At 42.5% G+C, this 20,994-nt stretch overlaps 1 protein-coding gene across 1 annotated transcript in view; it reads left to right on the top strand.

The window, feature by feature from the left end:
* Positions 1–20,540, top strand: part of PUDP (pseudouridine 5'-phosphatase) — a 216,281-nt gene extending 195,741 nt beyond the window's left edge. The window contains exon 5 of the transcript XR_011647862.1: positions 16,359–20,540. The gene's annotated coding sequence lies outside the window, so the exon portion shown is untranslated. The remainder of the gene's footprint in view (positions 1–16,358) is intronic.
* Positions 20,541–20,994: the final 454 nt, after the last annotated feature.

Raw genomic sequence — 20,994 nt, 5'->3', positions numbered from 1 at the left:
ATACCAGTACTTAAAACCAGGAAGAACCTTTACATAAAGATAGAAGGGACCATCCATTCAAAAGCTGGAAGAATCAAGAAGCTTATGTATCTTATGATAGATACTGGGGTGGGGGGAAGGAGAGAGAGGGAGAGCATGAAGTAACAGAAGTTAGGGAAGATTTAAAAATTGAAAATTATAGTTCAATACATTACTCTTAGAAAATGATTGATCAAGCAGGTTAAAAAATTACTAAGATTATTGAAAATTTGAATGCACAGTTGATAAGCTTGATCTGGACTACCCAAGAGTAGAGAACTCACATCAGTTCAAGCACATCTGGAATATTTATAAAAGTTGTACATTTAAAGTCAGCTTACAAAACATTAAGGAATTTCAAAGAATTGACACATAGACCACTTTTTCTGACTACACTGAAATTGATTTAGGAACTAATCATACAAAGGTCCTAGGAGCCATTTGACAACTAAACACATCCTTCTAAATACATTTTCAGTTAATAAGAAAATCAAAATAGAAACCCAAACTATTCAAAACCCAATAACAATTAATGTATCAAGCCTCACATCTTGAGGAATGTTGGCAAAAATAAAGTTTAGAACTAGAAACATGGCCTTAACTGCATTTGTTTAAAAAAAAATCAAAAGTTAATGCACTTAAAGAAGCATGGGGAAGATGAACAGAGCAAAACGAAAAAAAAATAGGAAGAAAATAGATATAAAAAACATGAAAGTCAGTTATTTTTTATTTTAAGAAAATTAAGGATAAGAAAACTTGACACAAAGCAAAGGTTAGAAGAACGCATGTGGTGGGTGAGATGGAACGTCCACATCCATCGTTTGTCTTTCCTCCACCGCGTAGCTCCAAATGGCTCTGCCCTTTCTCTCCATCCAGCATGCAGCATGGGAAACCAAGGGTCAGCTTAGCTCTGCACGCTGTGGTTTTGACAAAGTAAAACATAATACCAATGAACGAGGCCATGGCACCTTTCTTTGCTTACTTGTCCTTCCTCCGGAAGTGTTTTCTCCTTTCCAACCTGCCTGCCCACCTCTCCACGTGCCTACCCACCTCTCTGCTCACCTAGGGGTGACAATTGCTTTCTCTGACGTGCGTCCTCGCTTTCTGCAGGGATAGGGGGGTCTCTTGCCCTGTAGCTCTCCCTTCCTAGGAGCCATCCCATTGCCCAGTCAGGGGACGTGAGAGCCTGTGGCTCTGCTGACTGCTAGCTCTCTGGTTCCAGACCGGCTCTTCTCAAACCTACCCGAAAGCTGCTGTGTATCATCAGGTCTTGCACTTAGAGTTGTGTCTGGTTTATTCCGGGCAAAGTCTAACCTGCTGAATAAACAGAGCCCCTCCCCACAGTGGCTCCACACAGCTCTTTCACCTGAGCCATGCTGTCATCTCCCTGTTTGGAGTGAAGTTCTGTTCCTAGGACTATGGGTAGACAACTTGCCTTCAGGTGCGAGTCAAATGTCCCTGGACCACCTTGATGCAACTCTCAAGCGCCCTAATGATCTGGATGACAAGTGTCTGAAGAACTGAAGCATATTAATGCCATTCATAATACCAAGAATCAGAGCCTGCAGGGGGGAACATCTTTATATTCAGTATTATTTTTAAGCGCCGTTCTTTTGATTCAACATTAAACAATTTTTTGAAAGGAAGAAAAAAGCATGTATATTTGAGCTTGCTAAAATGCCATTGTTTTAAGTATTGATCTTCACGTTCAGCTAGTTAGATGCCTAAAGCATGTGGGCCTCTTTCAGTGAAAGGCACAGACCCTGCAGCCTTCACGCTGTCTAGAACCATCCATTAAAACTGACCTCGTATGTAACTACTAGAGACTCCCAAGTTCCAAGCTGTATGGCAGGGCCTGACCTGGACACAAGAATCCCTTGGAGATGTCCTTAAAGCTCCCTGACTTCTGTTCTCAAGCCCTGCAGCTATAAACCAGGAGGTCAGGAATCCCCCTAGATGACCCTGATGGACACATGGTTTTTGGAAACCACAGGTCCAAGGAGCACTGCATCCTTTCATGGTCCCTGGACCAGCAGCACAGCACCAACTGGCAGCTGAGTGAGGAGCTCCAAGAGTCAGCTCATCCTTCAGGTACTTAGTAACCACCCAGAGCTGTCTAAAGCATCTGTTTGGGGCCCAGAAGACCAGAAGAGCAAAATGCTCCAGGTTCAAAGTCCCTGAAAAAATCCTTGTGAGCTTGTTCTAATGCTGGTATCTGCGCCACCACCTAAAGGACTCTCATGGAATAGGCCTGGGTGCTGCCCAAGAATCTGCATCTCTCACCAAAAAAACCCAGGCTCTGGACTTGGCCTCTGAATCACACGTAGGACAATTGGTATAGAGTCTCCTGGCATAAAGTTACACTGCCTTTAACAGATGCTTTCCAAGGCATGCAGTTTAGAGTTGGAGCTCAGGTGTTAGTGTGTCAATGACAGACAAAAAGTCAAGTGGAAAATGTTTCTGAGTTATCTGTAAGAGGGCTAGGAAAGACATTGTTCAGAGTCTTTCATAAAAAAACACAAGTCCAAAGCCATTCATAGAGTTAGTGTTATGGGTTCATGAAGAAATTATTTATACTCTTGTATTAGATACCAAGAGCTCTTTCATTCATTGCATTTCCCTTTTTGCCTGGGATATAAGGTAACTGAGAATTCAAATTTAGCACTCTTTTTTAATCAGCCTGGTACCTTTTCTTTCCTTAGGTCTCTATCTGGTCTATCACCTCCTCCTTGTCTGTCTCCTTCTCCTTCTCCTCCTTCTCCTCCTTCTCCTTCTCTTTCTCCTTCTCCTTCTCCTCCTTCTCCTTCTCCTCCTTTTCCTTCTCCTTCTCCTCCTTCTCCTTCTTCTTCTCCTCCTTCTCCTTCTCCTTCTCCTTCTCCTCTTTCTCCTCCTTCTCCTTCTTCTCTCCTCCTTCTCCATCTCCTTCTCCTTCTCTCCTCTCCTTCCTCTCCACTCCCTGACTCTCCCCCTCTCCTTCCTCCCTTCTTCCTCCTAATTCTCCTTCTTGCTTTATAGATAATGTCGAGGATTTTTCACTAGACTTAGTGGGAGGAACAAGGAGAAGTCTATCTATTCTATCTTGTCCCAGAACCAGAATGCTACTTAGTTTTTACAAAACATTTTTTGTGCTTCTGTACATATATATGTATGAAAATGTAACTTCGAGGAAATATCCCAAAATGTTATCATTAGTTCTCTTTGACCTGAAATAGTATTTTCAACTATTTTCCTCCCACTGCCTAAATATTTCATCTGTCCCTAATCAGATATCACATTATCAAATAGGAATTTTTGCAAATGTACTGACTCAATTTTAAGAACTGCCCTTACTCATGTGTTTCTGTTACCTTGTAATTCCTCTCACCCTTATTTGATGGTCTGGGTCTTTTAAAAGGCTATTATATATATATATTTAAACATAGTTTGGGCTATAAAAATGAATACCTAGAATACGTTGTGCTGAAAATAAAACAGTTTAAAATGAGGTGCAGGCGGCGGACTTGGCCCAGTGTTAGGGCATCCGTCTACCACATGGGAGATCTGCAGTTCAAACCCCGGAACTCCTTGACCTGTATGGAGCTGGCTCATACGCAGTGCTGATGCGCGCAAGGAGTGCTGTGCCACAAAGGGGTGTCCCCCGCATAGGGGAGCCCCACGCGCAAGGAGTGCGCCCCGTAAGGAGAGCCGCCCAGGGTGAAAAAAAGTGCAGCCTGCCCCGGAATGGTGCCGCACACACGGAGAGCTGACGCAGCAAGATGATGCAACCAAAAGAAACACAGATTGCCGTGCCGCTGACAACAACAGAAGCGGCGGACAGAGAAGACGCAGCAAATAGACACAGAGAACAGACAACCAGGGTGGGGAGGGAGGAAGGGGAGAGAAATAAATAAATAAATACATCTTTAAAAAAATAAAATGAGGTGCAGAGCAAGGTTACTGAGCTAAAGTTGGATTAATGCAGGAGGAGCTCCCAAAGAGGTTTCTGCTCAAAAGGTTGGGCTGGACTAGTAGCTTATATGGCTCTTAGAAACAAAGGCAAGGTGGGAGGGCGGGGAATGGGGAGGGGTGAGGATGATGGTTACATGAACTATGTGACCTTGGGATGAAGAGTGAGGATGATGGGTACATGAGCTGTGTTAACTACGGGATGAGAGTGAGGGCCACGGGTATGTGAGCTCTGTGAACTACAGGATGAGGATGAAGATGATGGACACATGAGCTATGTGAGCTACAGAGTGGAGGTGAGGACCATGGGAAACTACGTGAACTAGGCAATGGGGCTAGTGTGGTATTCAGGGAGGATGTCTGAGGTTGTTAATTAGCAACCAGGATGTTAATGTTACATTATGGCCTTTGGTGATGTTGGCCTTGTGTTGATGTAAGATTGTGGCCATTTCGTGAAGATCAGCACACTTTGCTGGGGTCAGCTCGAATTTTTACAATCTTCCTCCCCGCCTGGGGCAGGATTTTTTTTTTTTCATCAGCACCACAAAGGGTTATTAGTATGGTAGGCTCATCAATTGACCTCTGTTTCTTCTTTATAATTCCCTAGATAAAATGGAAGTTCAAGAAAATCAAGATGGTTGTCAATTCATTTATCACTCCAATCTCACAAATAGCATCATGTGCATGGTGCCTGCTCAGGCTGTATCCATCCCATTCCATCATCGGATGACAGGCAGTCCACTTGCCGTGCACCCAGGCTTCCTCACCTCCAGACCTCCCCTCCCCTGGAAGGTGCCCTTAGCTGTGCCTGTGTTCGGGGTGGTCCTGTCTATCATGATACCACAGAACATGGGTTGCTGGAAACTGAGGCACAGTGGCCTCTCAAGGAGAGACGTGCTCTCTCCATTGCTATGCTTGCAATCTAAGGAACATGGTAATTAAGAGTTCCTGGCAAACAGGATGAAGCTGTGAAAGGCTGAAAGAAAAGATAAGCAGATAACATTTGTGTAGTCAATAGAACACTTACACCTTGAGATAAGATTTTCTTAATTCCTTAAACTATGAGTAATGTTGATGGTTCTACCCATGTGGACTGGGGTATATATAGAGAGCCCCTTGTGAACAATAAAGTTGTCTGAGGAGTCATTACTCGCAGACCCCCTGATCCCAGCTCTCTCATTCTTTCTCTTTGTTTCCTTCTCCCTTTTCTCTTTCTTTCATTCCTGATACCCTTCGGGTCCAAATCTCCAACAATGGGTCACCTAGAGACCTCCAGTCATCCTTCCAACACACTATCCCTGTAGCATCTGACACTGTCAAGTCTTGGCCTGGCACCAGGGAGATGCTGAACAAGTCAGGCAAGGTCCCTGCTCCTGCAAAGCTCGGGAGAGCTCACCGGACCCTCCATTACCTTCTCCCAGCTTGTCTCACTGCTCATGTCCTGCTCTCTCAGGCAGCTGGCACTTGCCAACCCTCTCACTCATTCCCAGTCTCTGTGCAAAAGCTGGAGCCATGTTTTCCTGTCTGCCAACCCCACTGATCAGGACTAGACTTACCTTTCCAATTTTTTCTCCCCCGCCCCATTAGTGAGATTGCCCTGGCTTTTACCTGGCTCCTGATGGGATTCGTGCATTTAATGAATGTTTATTGAGCCATTTGTGCAAGGCAGTGCTCTCTTCTGTCACCGTAGTGGTGAGCAGAGCAAGCCCAGCTCTTAAAGGTGTCCAGCCAGGCAGGGGAAATAGGAAATTAAAGATGTAGCATATCTGGTCATGCAAAGGGCTGTAAAGAATAAAGCAGGATAAGGAGATGGAGAGGGCTTGGAAGGGAGGTGGGAATGGAGGTAGAGAGAGGTTCGGGGAGGAGGTGACATTTGAGTGGGAAATAGTAAGGAAGTGTACATCATGAACAAGTAAAGGAAGAGGGCTCTACTAGAGGGAGCTGGGAACAAAAGACTTATTAGCACAATCAAGGAAATGCAAAGCTTGGCAAGCAAGGGGAACTTGGAGAAGCAGGAGGGGATTGCTTCATTTATAGCCTTGCCCTCTAAAGTAAGTGTTGTATATTTTCAACATGATGGGGGCCTTTGAGCTGTTCTCTGAGGTTCCCACACTTCCTAATTGCACTATCATCGACTCTTTGGGAACAAGCTCTCTTCCCTTTCCTCCCCATCTGATACTGGACTGAGATCTTCATAATACTTTCTGTGCTTTGTGGCTCCTTTCCCAGAGGTGCAGATCTGGCTCAGCCCACCTTTCTGCTCTGTTGAGGGTCTCCATCACACCCAGCTTTTCAGCTTCCCAGGAGAATCCCAGTGTGTCTTAACTCTTCCAGGAGAGAGCATTGACACGAATCACCCTTCCTTGGGGGTCTTTGCTCCAAACTCATAGTTGGAATTTCACCATTTTTCTAGACTCAAAGCAATTTTCATGGCAACCACAAAGGGAATTCATAACAATTTCTTTATCTCCTTTTCCTGCCTTCATATAGTTTCACAACTCACTGTTCCTAGAAGCTGTGTTTTTAACTGTCCACTAAGTTATGAGAAAGTTGTGCCTGCTGATGCCTGTTATCTCAGATCTTATGGTATGATTTTCACGTTAGAATGTTTAGATTCCTAAAGCATGTGGGCCTCTTTCAGTGAAAAGCACAGACCCTGCAGCCTTCACACTTTCTGGAACCATCCATTAAAATTGACCTGGTAAATAACTACTAGAGTAAGGGCAGTTCTTAAAATCGAGTCAGTACGTTTACAAAAATTCCTACCTGATAATGTGATATCTGATTAGGACAGATGAAATATTAGGTATGAAGCTGAGTGTACCTAGTAGGAGAACAAATCCCTGATTCTTTCTGGACACTCGGTTGTAGTAAAAGCCGAGCATTTCCAAACTGGATTATCTCTACAGACACAACACCGCCGCTCTTCACTGAGCCAACGGATCAAAAAATATCTCACATTGAGCTCTTTGAAGGGCATGTTGGAGTATAAGGGCATGTGAAGGATAATGGAAAGGTTATGATGAGCAGCCTTCAGGGATAGAATACATTAAGTTTGAGAATACAAAGGTTGCTTTGTAACTTATTTTTTCTGAGGATAGTAGAGGAGAAAATAATTCAGTACAATCAGAGGCAAAGATCACCAGTATCAGTAATGTCAACTCTTTCACATTATTCCATTTTCCCTTAGATTTAGGGTATAAGGTCATTAAAAATAATAGTATCTATACAGTACTTTGGCTTTTAAGAAAAACTTTAACGTATGTAGTCATGTCATGATATTTATGAACATAATTACCATTCACTCTTCTCTACATTGCAGACTCTGAGCTGATCACCGTACATGTCATCAAACAATCTTCCCATTCATCCCAGGAGGACATAGTATTATCTTGGTATAACCAGTCAATACACCTCAGAGTTGGCAATGTGACATCACTCAGCCAGGACATATCAAAGCTGTGACTCACATCCAGGCCTTCCAACTCAATGTTCTTTCTCAAAAAAGACATTTATTGGGTTCAATATTAGCTTGTCACATCTATGATGATTTGTCTTGGGTCTGCCAAGGCTGTCAAATACAACTTTCAGAAGAAAGGGCATAGCCACTCCCAGGAGCATGGCAAAGGAGATGGCATATGTATTAGTTGGCCTAAGGGGTGCTGATGCAAAATACCAGAAATTGGTTGGTTTTTATAAAGGGTATTTATTTGGGATAGGAGCTTACAGATACTAGGCCATAAAGCATAAGTTACTTCCCTCACCAAAGTCTATTTTCACGTGTTGGAGCAAGATGGCTGCCAACGTCTGCGAGGGTTCAGGCTTCCTGGGTTTCTCTTTTCCCAGGGCTTGCTTCTTTCCAGGCTTAGGGGTCCTCTATTCCTGGGGCTCCAGATTAAGTCTTCAGCATCAAACTCCAACATCAAAAACCCTTAACTCTGTCCTTTGCTGTACCTTTATCTTGTGCCTACTGGCACAAGAGGTTTATCTGATTCCTTAATCAAGTAAACCTCTGAATCCAGTATAATCTAGTATGCCTAGAGGAAAAGATCAGTTTGTAAACATAATCCAATATTTCTTTTTGGAATTCATCAATAATATCAAACTGCTACAGCATAGAAAGGCGTTCTATGGACAGATTTACCCAGGGAGTCTGAGTGGGCATTGACCATGAGCAACCAAAATCTGTGGGTGGTGAAGGCTGGTATCTGGGAACCAGGAGTGAAGCAGACTCCAGCAGCAGAATGGTACATGAAGCGATAGAAACCTACATGGGCCAAATGGCTTGCCTTTCACACCCCAGGGTGCTCTCCCTCATTCTGGCACTGCTCTCTGCCCCTGGTGGATTGACCTGTATGGTCAGCTTCCTGGTGAGTATGGCCAGTGGACACCCCATTGGACAGTGAAGGAAGGAAAGGTGGGAGGTCAGACTGTCACTTCCCTTCCAGTTAACCTTGGACTGGCTGAGCTCCTCAACCAAATACTCCTCTCCAGATGGCTAAGTCTACACAACTTCTTCCCCATATGGTGGCAGGCATATATATATATTTTAAGATTTATTTATTTATTTATTTCTGTCCCCTTCCCCCTCCCCACCCGGGTTGTCTGTTCTCTGTGTCTATTGGCTGCGTGTTCTTTGTCCGCTTCTGTTGTTGTCAGTGGCATGGAAATCCGTGTTTCTTTTTGTTGCATCATCTTGTTGTGTCAGCTCTCCATGTGTGCGGCGCCATTCCTGGGCAGGCTGCACTTTCTTTCGTGCTGGGTGGCTCTCCTTATGGGGCTCACTCCTTGCACGTGGGGCTCCCCTACATGGGGGCACCCTTGCATGGCAGGGCACTCCTTGCGTGTATTGGCACTGCACATGGGCCAGCTCCACACGGGTCAAGGAGGCCCGGGGTTTGAACCGCGGACCTCCCATGTGGTAGACAGACACTCTAACCACTGGGCCAAGTCTGCCGCCTCTTATATTTTTTAATGTAACTTTTTTTGTGTGATGTATATATCTTCAAAAAAATACAATTTACAAAAATGATTGAGTGGGGAGCTGGGGAGAGGGATATATGGGAACCTCTTATGTTTTTTGTTTTTTTATGTTTTTTAATGTAACATACTTTGTGATCTCTTAACTTTAATAAAAAAGAGTGTAACAGAAAAAGAGGAAAGAAGTCTGAACCCTCGTAGTCATTGCTCACCATCTTGCCTTAACATGTGGCAACAGACTTTGAGTGAGAAAGTACCTCTTAAGTAAACTTGAGGCTCTTTAAGGCCTTGTAACAGTAAGCTTCTACCCCAAATAAATACCCTTCATAAAAGCCAACAGATTTCTGGTATTTTGCATCAGCACCCCTTTGACCGATTACTACAGTGGGAGTAGGATGGCAATATTACCCCTGATCTATACTCACTTTTATAATTAAACCTTTCATAAATGGAAACTTCTCTAATTACTATCCCTTTATGTCAGGGGGAATTTGACTTACTCAGTGGGGAAAGAGTAAAGGAAAGTTAGACCATTTATTCTTTGGAAATTGTAAGAGTGCTCTGAAAGTTTAACATATAAGTAATAGTGAAGAAGATACACAAAGGAATATATTTCAACAGAAGCTAAAATGGCATATTTAGTCATAAGAAAGCTAGACTTCTTTGTAGAGGCTTTGAATTTTTGAAACTTGGTGCTAAAACTTGTTTCATCTAATTTAGAATCATATTTTGACTCTTAAAGTCGAAGTAAGATAGGTGAAGGACAGTGTTCTCCACTGAAGGTGATCTTAGTAACCCTGTTAATACCCATTAAATTGGCAGTGTTTGGAGGTGATTTTGGTTGTCAACTTGGGGGGATGTTGCTACTGCCATGTAGTAGATGGAGGCCAGGGATGCACTTAACATCCTAAAATGCACGGAAACTCCCTGTATTAGTCAGTTGAAGGGGTGCTGATGCAAAATACCAGAAATCTGTTGGCTTTCATGAAGGGTATTTATTTGGGGTAGGAGCTTACAGATACCAGGCCATCAAGCATAAGTTACTTCCTTCACCAAAGTCTGTTGCCACATGTTGGAGCAAGATGGCTGCCGACATCTGTAAGTGTTCAGACTTCCTGGGTTCCTCTCTTCCCTGGGCTTGCCTCTATCCAACCTCAGCTGCTCTGTTATCTCCACAAGGCCAGTTGTAGACTGTCAGGTGAATGCCTTGTTTCTCTTCCTGGGGACTTCTCTTTTTTTCTCATGACCAAGCTCCTCTGTGTGCTTTCTTCCCAGGGCTCCAGCTCAAGACTCCAACCTCCCTTCTCTGCGGTGCAGTTTTTCTGTGAGTCCCCTCCCACCAAGGGGGAAGGGATGCAATGCCCTACTGATGTGGCCCAATCAAAGCCTTAATCGTTTTTTAATCAAAAGTAAAACCTCTGAATCCAATATACTCTAATATGCCCAGAGGAAAAGACCAGTTTACAAACATAATCTAATATTTCTATTTTAGAACTCATCAGTAATATCAAACTGCTGCACTCTCACAACAGAGAATTATCTGACCCCAAATGTCAATGGTACCTGGGTTGTGATACCCTGCTCTAGGGCAGAACAAATCAATTCAGGGACACATAAATGAGCTTCTACAGTTAGTTCTGCTCATAAGACCTATGTGACTTTAAGTATGCAATTTTACTTTCGATGATTTAGTTTACCAATTATGAAACCAAAGATTAATTCTCAGATCTGTCTAGCTCTAGATTTCTGTGATACTAGTTGCCTTTTGCTAGATGTTTTATAAATTTCTAAAATCAAGTATTTGTATACTGCACACACCCCCACACCCCCTTCCCACGCACACTCAGGGTCTTTATAGTGATACCATTACCACTTATATTTAGATAGAGTTGTTGATGGAAAGTGATGCATCCCATATAGTGACTTTGAAGATTTAATTATAGTGTGACTATCTGGAAGTGTGGAGAATTACCATTACTCAGTTCGTTATCACACAGATTCAGCCATCAGGCAGGTTGAGTCCTGCCTCTTGACGTATTCAGAGAGCAAAAGGCCTGGGTTTTTCCTTCGCTTGGGTTATAATTTAGTGAGAAAGGTAAGACATGCACATGAAAAGTTCAGATTAGACAAAGGTTTAAGCAACCACACAAACAAGACAGCAAGATAAGGAACTGTACTTGGTTGGGGTTTATAGTCTCCATTAGGGATGGCCTGCTATTCAATCTGCTACTCACTTTGGACCTGTAGATGTACCTTTGCTCATTCATTTGCCCTGCCCTTATAGGGAGTGCTTCCTCGAGCATTTTTGCAGTTTTGTTAAGAGAAAGGTTACTTTGGTCTTTTAGGCCCAATTTTGCCCATGCATGAGTTTACATCTTTTCCCATCTTATATCATCTCTTTTGCCCTTGGTCTGCTCAAGCTTGTGTGAGAGAAACTCTGTTTCTACCTTTAATTCCTACATCAGTTCTCAGAGAACAATTTTAAAGTAATTGGTCATCTGGTATACCTCTGTATCATCAAAGTTTAGTCCCATCTTTAAAAAAAAAAATCCAAATCTCTTTTAAGCCATAGTGATTTAAGAACAAAAGGCAATGTGATTGCCCAAGAGCTCTACTTAAATGGAATGCAATACATTTTGTGGTGTTGCTTTTTTTTTTTTTCTCTTCCAGAGGAGGTCCTCAGCCTCTGAATAACTGATATTTTGGGCTATGTAATTCTTTGTTGGGGGTTCTGGCCTGTACATTCTAGGATGTTTAGTAGCATTCATGACCTATGGATGCCAGAAGCACCTTTTTCCACCCTCCGTGTCCACAGATGTGATAACCCAAAATATCTGCATTCACTGCTAAATATCCTCTGGGGGGTAAAATTGTCCTCCTTAAGAACCAGCTCTGCAATGATTCAGATTTTAATATGTTAATTTTCTCAATGGACCTGAGAGGGTGTAGCTTTAAATAATTGACTTTAAATAATTTTATTCTAGGAGGGTGTAGCAGTTTGATATTATTGATGAATTCCAAAAATAGATATTGGATTATGTTTGTAATCTGATCTGTACCTGGGCATGATTGACTTATGATTAGGGCATTGAGTCCCCACCCCTTGGCATGTGGGGACTCACAGATAAAAGGCATGGCAAAGAACAGAGTTGGGGGTTACTGATGTTGGAATTTTGATGTTGGAGTTTGATGCTAAAGTCTTAAACTGGAAACCTGGGGAAAGAGACAAAGCCATTCACCAGATAGTCTACATCTGACCTGGTGGAGAGAGGCAAAGCCTAGAGAGCCTCATAGTCTACTGCCGACCTTGTGGAGGGAACAGAGGAGCTGAGCTCAGAGGAACCCAAGAAACCTGAACCCTTACAGACGTCAGCAGCCATCTTGTTTCAACATATGGAAATAGACTTTGGTGAGGGAAGTAAGTTATGCTTATGGCATGGTATCTGTAAGCTCCTACCCCAAATAAATACCCATTATAAAAGCCAACCAATTTCTGGTATTTTGCATCAGCACCCCTTTGGCTGACTAATACAGAGGGGTATTGCATTAAGAATAGCCCCAAGCAATTTTAGTATTGAGAGGTATTGATGACTCAAGATTATAAACCTTGGTAATCAGCCTAGATCATTGCTTAAGGTGGCAAATCCTTATTACCATCATTTTCATCTCCATCATTTCTCAAGTTTTTGAGTCTCTACTATATAATAGATGTGTATTGGATATTTTATGTGCATTGACTTTTTAAAATGTGTACAACCACAATCTTCCAGATATGTATTAGGTTGAAGATTTTACAGACAAGGAAGCAGACCTAAGAGAGGTCCAGGGGAGGCTGCCAATTAAATCATGATTGCACCATCCTCAAAGCTGGTGTTTGTAAAGTAGGCAGCCAGTGTCAAACCAAATGATCAATAAATGTATAGAAATGGAATTAGAAAGGCTGAAGGGAGCTGGACACAGAGCAGGTGAGTCTTCAGGTGATCTTTGAAGGACAAGATTTGATTAAGGAAAGAGAAAGGAATGGAAAAGACCTTTTCTTGGGTGAGCTAGTGAGAAAGAAAGCTCAGAACCCTGGAATTTCATGCCAAGAACCATGGGGTTCTATCATTTGGATAGATATTGGCCGTAGGCTAAATCCAGCCCTCTATCTGTGGCTCATGAGCTAAGAAATACTACATTTTAAAAATGATTTTTAAAAAATCACAAGAAGAATATTTCATGACACATGAAAATTAAATGATATTTAGATTTTAGTATCTGCAAATAAAATTATATTGGGACTCAGCCATGCCCGTTACTTTGCATATTGTCTATAGCTGCTTTTGCATTACAATAGCAGAGCTGAGTAGGTGCAACAGAGACTATTTCCCACAAAGTCTAAAATATTTATTCTATGACCTCTTACAGAAAATGTTAGTCGACTCCTGCTTTAGCTATCTGAAAAGCAACCAGTGTTGCTTCTTTCTCTAAGCAGGGGAATGAACCCTTTGTTTTATCACATCTTTTAATCAAATCTAACCATTCACACAATAATTTAAGGCAAAGCCAGAAATCCCCTAAGTGTGGCTAGCTTCCCAATGTGTTTGAAGCTTCTAAGGTTTAAAAAACAAATGAACTTGGTGAATGCTGAAATGTATTTGGTGAGAGAAATGGGAAGATGAGTTGACAGAGAGCCAGGGGCTGTTTCTGGACTCACATAGCTGCCTTCTAAAGGGCATGCTTCCCTGAATCCTAGCTGAGATGCTGAGAACTCAAAGGTCCAAGCTCTTGTGCCTCTTGGGTTCTCTTAGGCTGGGCCTTCCCTCCAGGGCCCTTTTGTCTTCTAGTTCCTATTCCATTGTCGATGGCAATGATAGCAGGACAATGATAGCAAGAGGACGCCAGGGGGTGTTTCTTAAAATCTCCCACCAAAATACCTCGTTTTTCCTTTCCTTCCCCGTCCCCTGCCCTGCTGTTTTTGCTGTCTCTGACTATTTGCTGTGTGATCTCCTGTATCTATTTCTCCTTTTGTCTTCGCCTCTTGTCTTTCTCCTCTAGGATTCACCAGGATTTGATCCTGGGGATGTCTGATGTGGAGAGAGGTTTCCTGTCACCTGCATCACCTCAGTTCCTGGTCTCTGCTGTGCTTCACTTTGATTCTCCCCTTCTCTCTTTTGTTGCCTCTTCATCTTGCTGCATGACTCACTTCCGTGGTCACTGGCTCACTGAGCAGGAACTTGGCTTTAGGAGGTACTCAGCTCACCACACGGGCAGTTACATGGGCACTCGGCTCACTGTGCAGGCACTCGGCTTGCCATGCGGGCACTCACATGGGCACTCAGCTCGCCACGTGGGCACTGGGTCACAGCACAGGCACGCTTTCTCTTCTTCTTTTTCACCAGGAGGCTCCAGGGATCAAACCCAGTTCTTTCCATTTGGTAGGTGGAGGCCTTATCACTTGAGTCACATCTGCTTCCCCAAAATATCTTAATAATTGTACATAATACATAGTGAGTGCCTGCTATTGATTGAGTCCTTTCCTATACAGCATACAAATCAATCTTCCAGCTCAAACTTGCAGTCACCCAGGTAGAAATATGATCCCCCTTCGACAGATAAGGAAACTGAGGTCTGGGGAGATTAAATGGCCTGCCCAACGTCAATGCATGGTGGACTTGAACTCCTGCAGTCTGAATTGAGACCCCATAAGTTAAACCAAGACAACCGCCTCCCACAAGAGAAGTGACTATCGAATCAGGGGCTTGGCTGCTAATGGCTGCTGCAAGGTGGTATTTCTTTGATTTCTTCTGTTTCATATTAAATAATGAATAAGAATATTGCGGTCTACTCCAATATATCCCTGGTGAACACATGTATATTTTAATTTCCAAGGTTCTATATGCATTTTTTAATAATCAAACAATACTGAATTATCTATGTAGAAATAGAAAGTTCCGGTCACAGCTGGTGTTGATGTTTCTATTCAAGGGATGTTTAAGTCACTTAGCAGTTAAGTGCTGTTCTATCTCCTAGACCCCAGGAAAGACTATTGTTTTACCTTCTCCTGGTCTGTCCACTTGTACCCTTGAAGATCCAAGAAGTGAAACTGTAGAATCTGATGGATTAGGTCAAGGGGTAAGAGTATCCTGGACAACCACCACAACAAATCCGTTATGCCAACTTTTGTCTCAGCAAATGTTGGCAACCTGGTGAAATAAGTTTTTGAAATCTGGTTTTGAAAATCAGCTTGTGAGATATTTAGAAGAAATTTCCAAACGATAAACTTTAAATAATTGGGCTTCTCAGAAATCCAGAGAAGAGTAGAATTTGTCAGCAGTCCTGTGCCCTGACACAGCCTTCATCTCTAGAAATTCTTAGTAGAAACAAAGGACAAAGGAAATTCTACATCCTCAGATGCCGGGGCCATATGATAATTTAACTCCAACCCCAGGACCCTTGAGCTATCTTCTATGGAGCACGTACTAAGAAACCAACCAACTGTGAGATCTGGAGCATGTAAATATGGTAAACAAGGAAGAGAGAGCCTCCAGCTACATCACACACTGGGGACAAAACGATTAACCACAACAAGGATATTACACATCCATCTTTATGTAACAGCTGCACAGTCCCCCGATCCATGAAATAGAGTTGGGATGTCAATGAGTGCTCAAGTTTGACAAATAGACACATATTTTATTTCATATGCTCTAGTGTATAGCAATGAGATGCATAGGTCAAAAAAATATAATGTTCAGGCAAACAAAACACTCAATTTTCCAGCTAAATGATGTTAAATAAAGAACTTTTCACAACACTGTTTTAGTACATCAAATGTTTACATCGAATTATTCTCTTTTAAGAAAGAAGACTCACTGGAGACTGAAGATTTGCCAAAATGTCTTCTTTACTTGATTACTGCCAATTAAAGAGCAAGAAATGAAAGTGTAAATCAATGATAACAAGTCGATGCATAAAAACCTGTTCGATAATCTACTTTTTAAAAAAACATGCTACAATCTATACTGTAAACAGTCATAGAATTCTAAACGCCTGCCTGCTGTGGTTGATTGAGGCATTTTTGCAAATCCAATAATGAGTGGGTCCTGTTAGGGAAAGCGATTTGATATCAAGTAAGAAAATTCCCGTTCCTAGAATTACCTCTTCACTGTGGGTTTGAGAGTTTAGTCAGTCAACGATTTTACTCAATCCTTCACGACTGGTTGTGGGTATCTTTTCATTTTAGTTTCCATGTCAAAATGGTAGGATATTCTGGATTTTAAAAATGAATTTTAAATTGGCAATTCGTTTCATTTCTCCAGAGGAATCGTGTATGTGTATATACATGGATACACAGTATTTGGTAGTGGGGATTAAACTATTCTATGTTCTTGCATTATCTTTTGTTTATATAAACTGTTTTCAATCACTTTCAGAGGGAGCTCAAATGCTTGGAACCAACAACCACTCCATTCTTGGGACCTTCCACTCTCTCTTCACGTCCGGATAGGAACTAGCAATGAGCTGTCCTGCTGGCCAGCATGGCAAATGGGACAGCATTGTTGATGTACTGGGATCCAAACATATCCTCTTTTCCAAGAAAACCTCTAGAAAGTGAACTTCTTAAAGTGCCATTTAATTTTTTTATGTCATTTCAAGACTTCTGACATAAGTTGATTTGGAGACAAAGAAACAGAACCGCCGCATCCTTTGCAGGGTCAAATGACCGACGACTAGGTTCAGGGGAGACTGAGAAGAGAATTCTGCCATTCACCCTCTGGAATGGAGCCTTTCAAGAGACCAAATGTCCCATGCAGCCCAAGGCTCGTCACTTAACTTGACCAGGCACCGAAACTAGCCTGGAGAACTACTTTGCACTAATGATTACAAACTGTTCTGGAGAGAAAACTTCTCTGTTTGTTTTCTGGAAACAGAGCTGATCTCAAACCGGCAGCATATAAACATGACTGCATTGTCTCACAAATCTTAGTATAATGAGGACCAAGGCAGATAAAGTGTGCAGTCTCCACCACGGAAACATCACTAAAGTAATTGAGAGCAGAGAGGCTTGGAGGCTCTTGCTGTGAAATACGGCACTGGGACAGCTTCGATGCCCTACTCGGGGGTGGCTGTGGTTGTGCATAAAGTTAGCAAAAGTCTCCCAAGTGTGTGAAAAGCGCTGTGTTTCCTTACTGAGTTTGAGAGTTGGTCTCAGGTTCCCCATTCTTAGCATTTGTGCTTCTAATAAGTTTCTACTGCCTGCGTAAAATAATCACCTATAGGAGTTGTCACTGATACCGAGCAAAAGCGGGTTTTCTCCTGATACATCTTTAAAGCCAATTCCCGAGATACCAGGATTTCAAGGAGAGAAAGAGTTCATTGGATTGCACAAGCGATGGAGCACAGCGGCCTCATGACCCAAAGCCCGCTCCCTGATCTACAGAACTCCTGATACTTTGTAACATCGGGGAGTTAATGAATAATTGGGGTGAAGCTGAACATAGGTTCCTTAATAGACATAAGGAGCTGAACGGGATTGGGGTGGACCCCCAACCAGGGGGAGTCACAAAGTTACAATTGTTATCAGAGGTCAAGGTTCTAGGACAGAGTAGAGTGCAATCACAGGGTTTTCCATATGAATATAAAACAGGCGGGTGGACTGGTTACCAGAACAATAGTGAGCACACTCAAGGGTGAGCCTAATCTATATACAAGGGTAAGGTCAATCTGGAATCACCATTGCACATAATAAGCCTACAGATGGGTGAACACAAGTCTAGAGTAATCGTAAACAGGGGAGAGACCGCTCCAGCTAGCTTCAGTAATTTTAGGTACTCATTTTGCTATTGGTAACAGAAGAAACATTTGTTTAATGATCCATTAATCAGAATCGTTTGTTAATTCCTAACTTTCGGTTATACCATCACAAGAAATTGCCATCATAACATGCCCACATCCTGAATTGCAGTGACTACTTAGTTACTTCTGCACCTTTCTCTGCACAGTGGGTATTTTTATTTCCCTAGAGCTTGGAGAGCTGTAGAGAGGAGCATGGTGACAATTCCTTGTGATAAGCCAGGTCAGGCTTTGAAATGGACAATCTGAGAAGAATACTTATTCTTGTTATTTTGGAAGAAACAAACAAAATTAATGACACTGAAGTGGGAATGCCAGAGATGAATGAACTTGTACAGTCATTTCTGCAGCATTAGCTTCTCCAGGGCCATTTCCCTGGCCTCCCCTACTCCCTGGGAAAACGATGAATTCTCTTCCTCAAAAGGCAGCTTGGAAGCCATGTCCTTGAAAACCTACACCATTAATTGAACCTCAGTGGGATCATACTTTGTGTGTCCTCAGCCATTATCTTCACAAATTGCTTCATGTAGTTGGCTTTTGATGACAACTTCCTCAACAAGACTTAAGCCTTTCTCTTTTGTGTGTCTCTTCTTCAAAGTTAGAAAGCAGGAAGTCTGCTACTTTTGTGTTTCAGTAGAAAGTACTTCATTCTAATCAGGTATTGGAAAGTAGATCTGTTGTTGGTAGGGTTTGCCAGGTTTAGCAGTTTAAATTGAATTTTAGATAAACAACATAAAAAATTTTAGTATGTCTCATGCAATATTTGGGACATATTTATCCTAAAATAGCATCCATTTCTTATCTGCGACTCAAATTTAAGTGAGCACCCTGTGCTTTATCTGGCAGTCGGAGCTGTTGGAAGCCTTGATTTGAAAGAGCCTGGGGCAAAGATTAATCAACCATTGTGAAAGCATTTTAGGGACCCCAAGAAGCACAAAGAGCTTACTAGTTTGGGCCACTAAGAAACGCTTGGCCATGTGACTCAAGGAAATTAACAAGGAAGTTGACCACTTAGTTTATCAGGTCAGTTCTTCAGACAGTGCCTCCAGGAGTGAGGGGAAGGAAGGTGTCATTGTGGAGGGCACAGATCACAGAGGGCTTCTTAGAGAAGGTGGCCCTTGAGCCAGACCACCCTAGGTGGGATAACATTTCACTGGGTGGAAGGGAACGTTGAAAGTATGACGGGCATGGGAAATGGCTTGTCCCAGCTGCAGGGAGGCAGCAGGGAGTTGGGAATTTTGGAGGACTGCTAATACATGATAACAATAATTCTCTTGTGAAGTAAGTGCCCAGATGAGGAGAAAGCTGTGAGAATGGGAAGACAGAGAAAGAGAGAGATGCTGTGATGCAGGAACTGATAGGGTGACTAATTGCTATGGTGGACAAGGGGGTAGCGATGAGGTTTTTGCATGAAGGAGGTTGGGAATGGAGAGAAATTGACCTTTGTTGAGGAAATGAAGTATTTGGTTTCAGACAGGGGGTTCTTGACATGATGGAAGATTATTAAATCCCAAAAATCCGAGGTGGTGCTGGGGGAACAATATGGTAAAGAAAGGGCTGGAAAACCACTGAGCTCTTTTGCCTGACATATCACTTTAAGGGCCACATATCCCTGGTCTGTCCCAGTAAGGAACTTGGTGAAAACTGGGCCGAACAAGCCTTGTGGGGTCTGGCACATGGTACCCTTGGTCTGTTGCAACATTTTCTCTTCTCAGCTTCCAGTCCTGGTTCACCAAATGCCAGTCTTGGCTTGCTGCCCCCACTGGTTCTTGTCTTGTTCTCGATAACTCAGTTCATCTTCGGCTCATGTCCAGCCTTCCTGACCTTCTTGGGAATGACCGCCCAACATGGAAGCAGCTCTCAGGCCCTGCCTGCCCATTTTCCTCCAGTAATTCTTGTGTGAACACATGCCATGGGGATGTCCCCTTGGTCAGCTAGTCATCTGTGGCCTCCAGTGAGCCTTTGCACCAGACTCTGTCAGACTTAATTTCAGCAACCATGAGATCTCCAAGGACGGAGTCTTTTAAAATTTTATTTTATTTAAAAAAATTTTTTTAAAGATACTTAGGGTATACAAAGGTCATATAAAAAATATAGGGGATTCCCATACGTCCCACTCCCCATACCTCCCACATTTTCCCACTTTAACAACATCCTTCATAGTGAGGAACATTCATTGCTATTGATGAACACATTTTGGAGCATTGCCATTAAGCATGGATTAAAGTTTACATTGTAGTTTACACTCTCTTGCACACAATTCTATAGGTTATGACAAGATTTATAAAGGCCTGTATCTGTCATTGCCATGTCATTCAGGACAATTCCCAAGTCCCAAAAATGCCCCTGTATTACTCCTGTTTTTCCCTCTCCTCCCCCTCAGAACTTCCAGTGGCCACTTCCTCCACATCAATGATATGACTTCTTCCATTGCTGGAATCACAATAAATCTATAGTAGAATACCAGTAAGTCTACTTCAGTCCACAGTTTATTCCCTAATCCTGAAGAGTCTGGAATGGAGATGCCCACTCCACCTCTAATTGAGAGGGGACTGTGATCTCACAGGGCCAATGGATGGGACTTGCTTGCTGTTGTAGACTCTCTCGGTTTCTTGGTGTGGTGGTTGTCCATCATCACCTGCTTGTAAGTTATCCTGGGTGAGTCCAAAGAACTGGAGAGTAGGTCAAGGACAGAGCCTGCTCAAGTTAAAGTAAATGAAGAGGTAATTAAGTCAATGAACGCAAAACAAAGAAGACAGAAAGGGAGAAGAAGAAGAAGGAAAAAACATATAACTAATTAATCATTGTATCCATCCATCCATTCCATAAATATTTATTGTGGATGTCAGATACTGAGCTAAAGTCTAAGAAAGAAAAATGGCACCTGCCAAGCCAGAGGAGAATTTCAAAGACATAATGATCATTAATATCAAATGCAATAGATAGGTAAAGAAGAAATGTTAATCTAGACAGAAAGAGGGAGAGAGGGAGGGAGGGAGAGAACATCTCATCCAGGCAAGAACTAAGGACCCATTTATATGCTCTCTCACATTCACGCAGAGGGGAAAATTTTCAGTAAACAGAGTCTTTGCCTCCAAAGATACCACTAGAATGAGTTAGAGTTACATTTATATTTGGCAATGTCTTGGTCTTTTATTGTACTGAGAATGCATCTTGTGTAATGATTCACAGTGTGTGTCCTGGGTAATCAGCCTG

This window comes from Dasypus novemcinctus, chromosome X (assembly GCF_030445035.2).
Source record: "Dasypus novemcinctus isolate mDasNov1 chromosome X, mDasNov1.1.hap2, whole genome shotgun sequence".
In the NCBI taxonomy this organism is placed as follows: Eukaryota; Metazoa; Chordata; class Mammalia; order Cingulata; family Dasypodidae; genus Dasypus; species Dasypus novemcinctus.
Note: the sequence above shows the minus strand (reverse complement) of the source record. Positions and strands in the feature narration are given on the sequence as shown.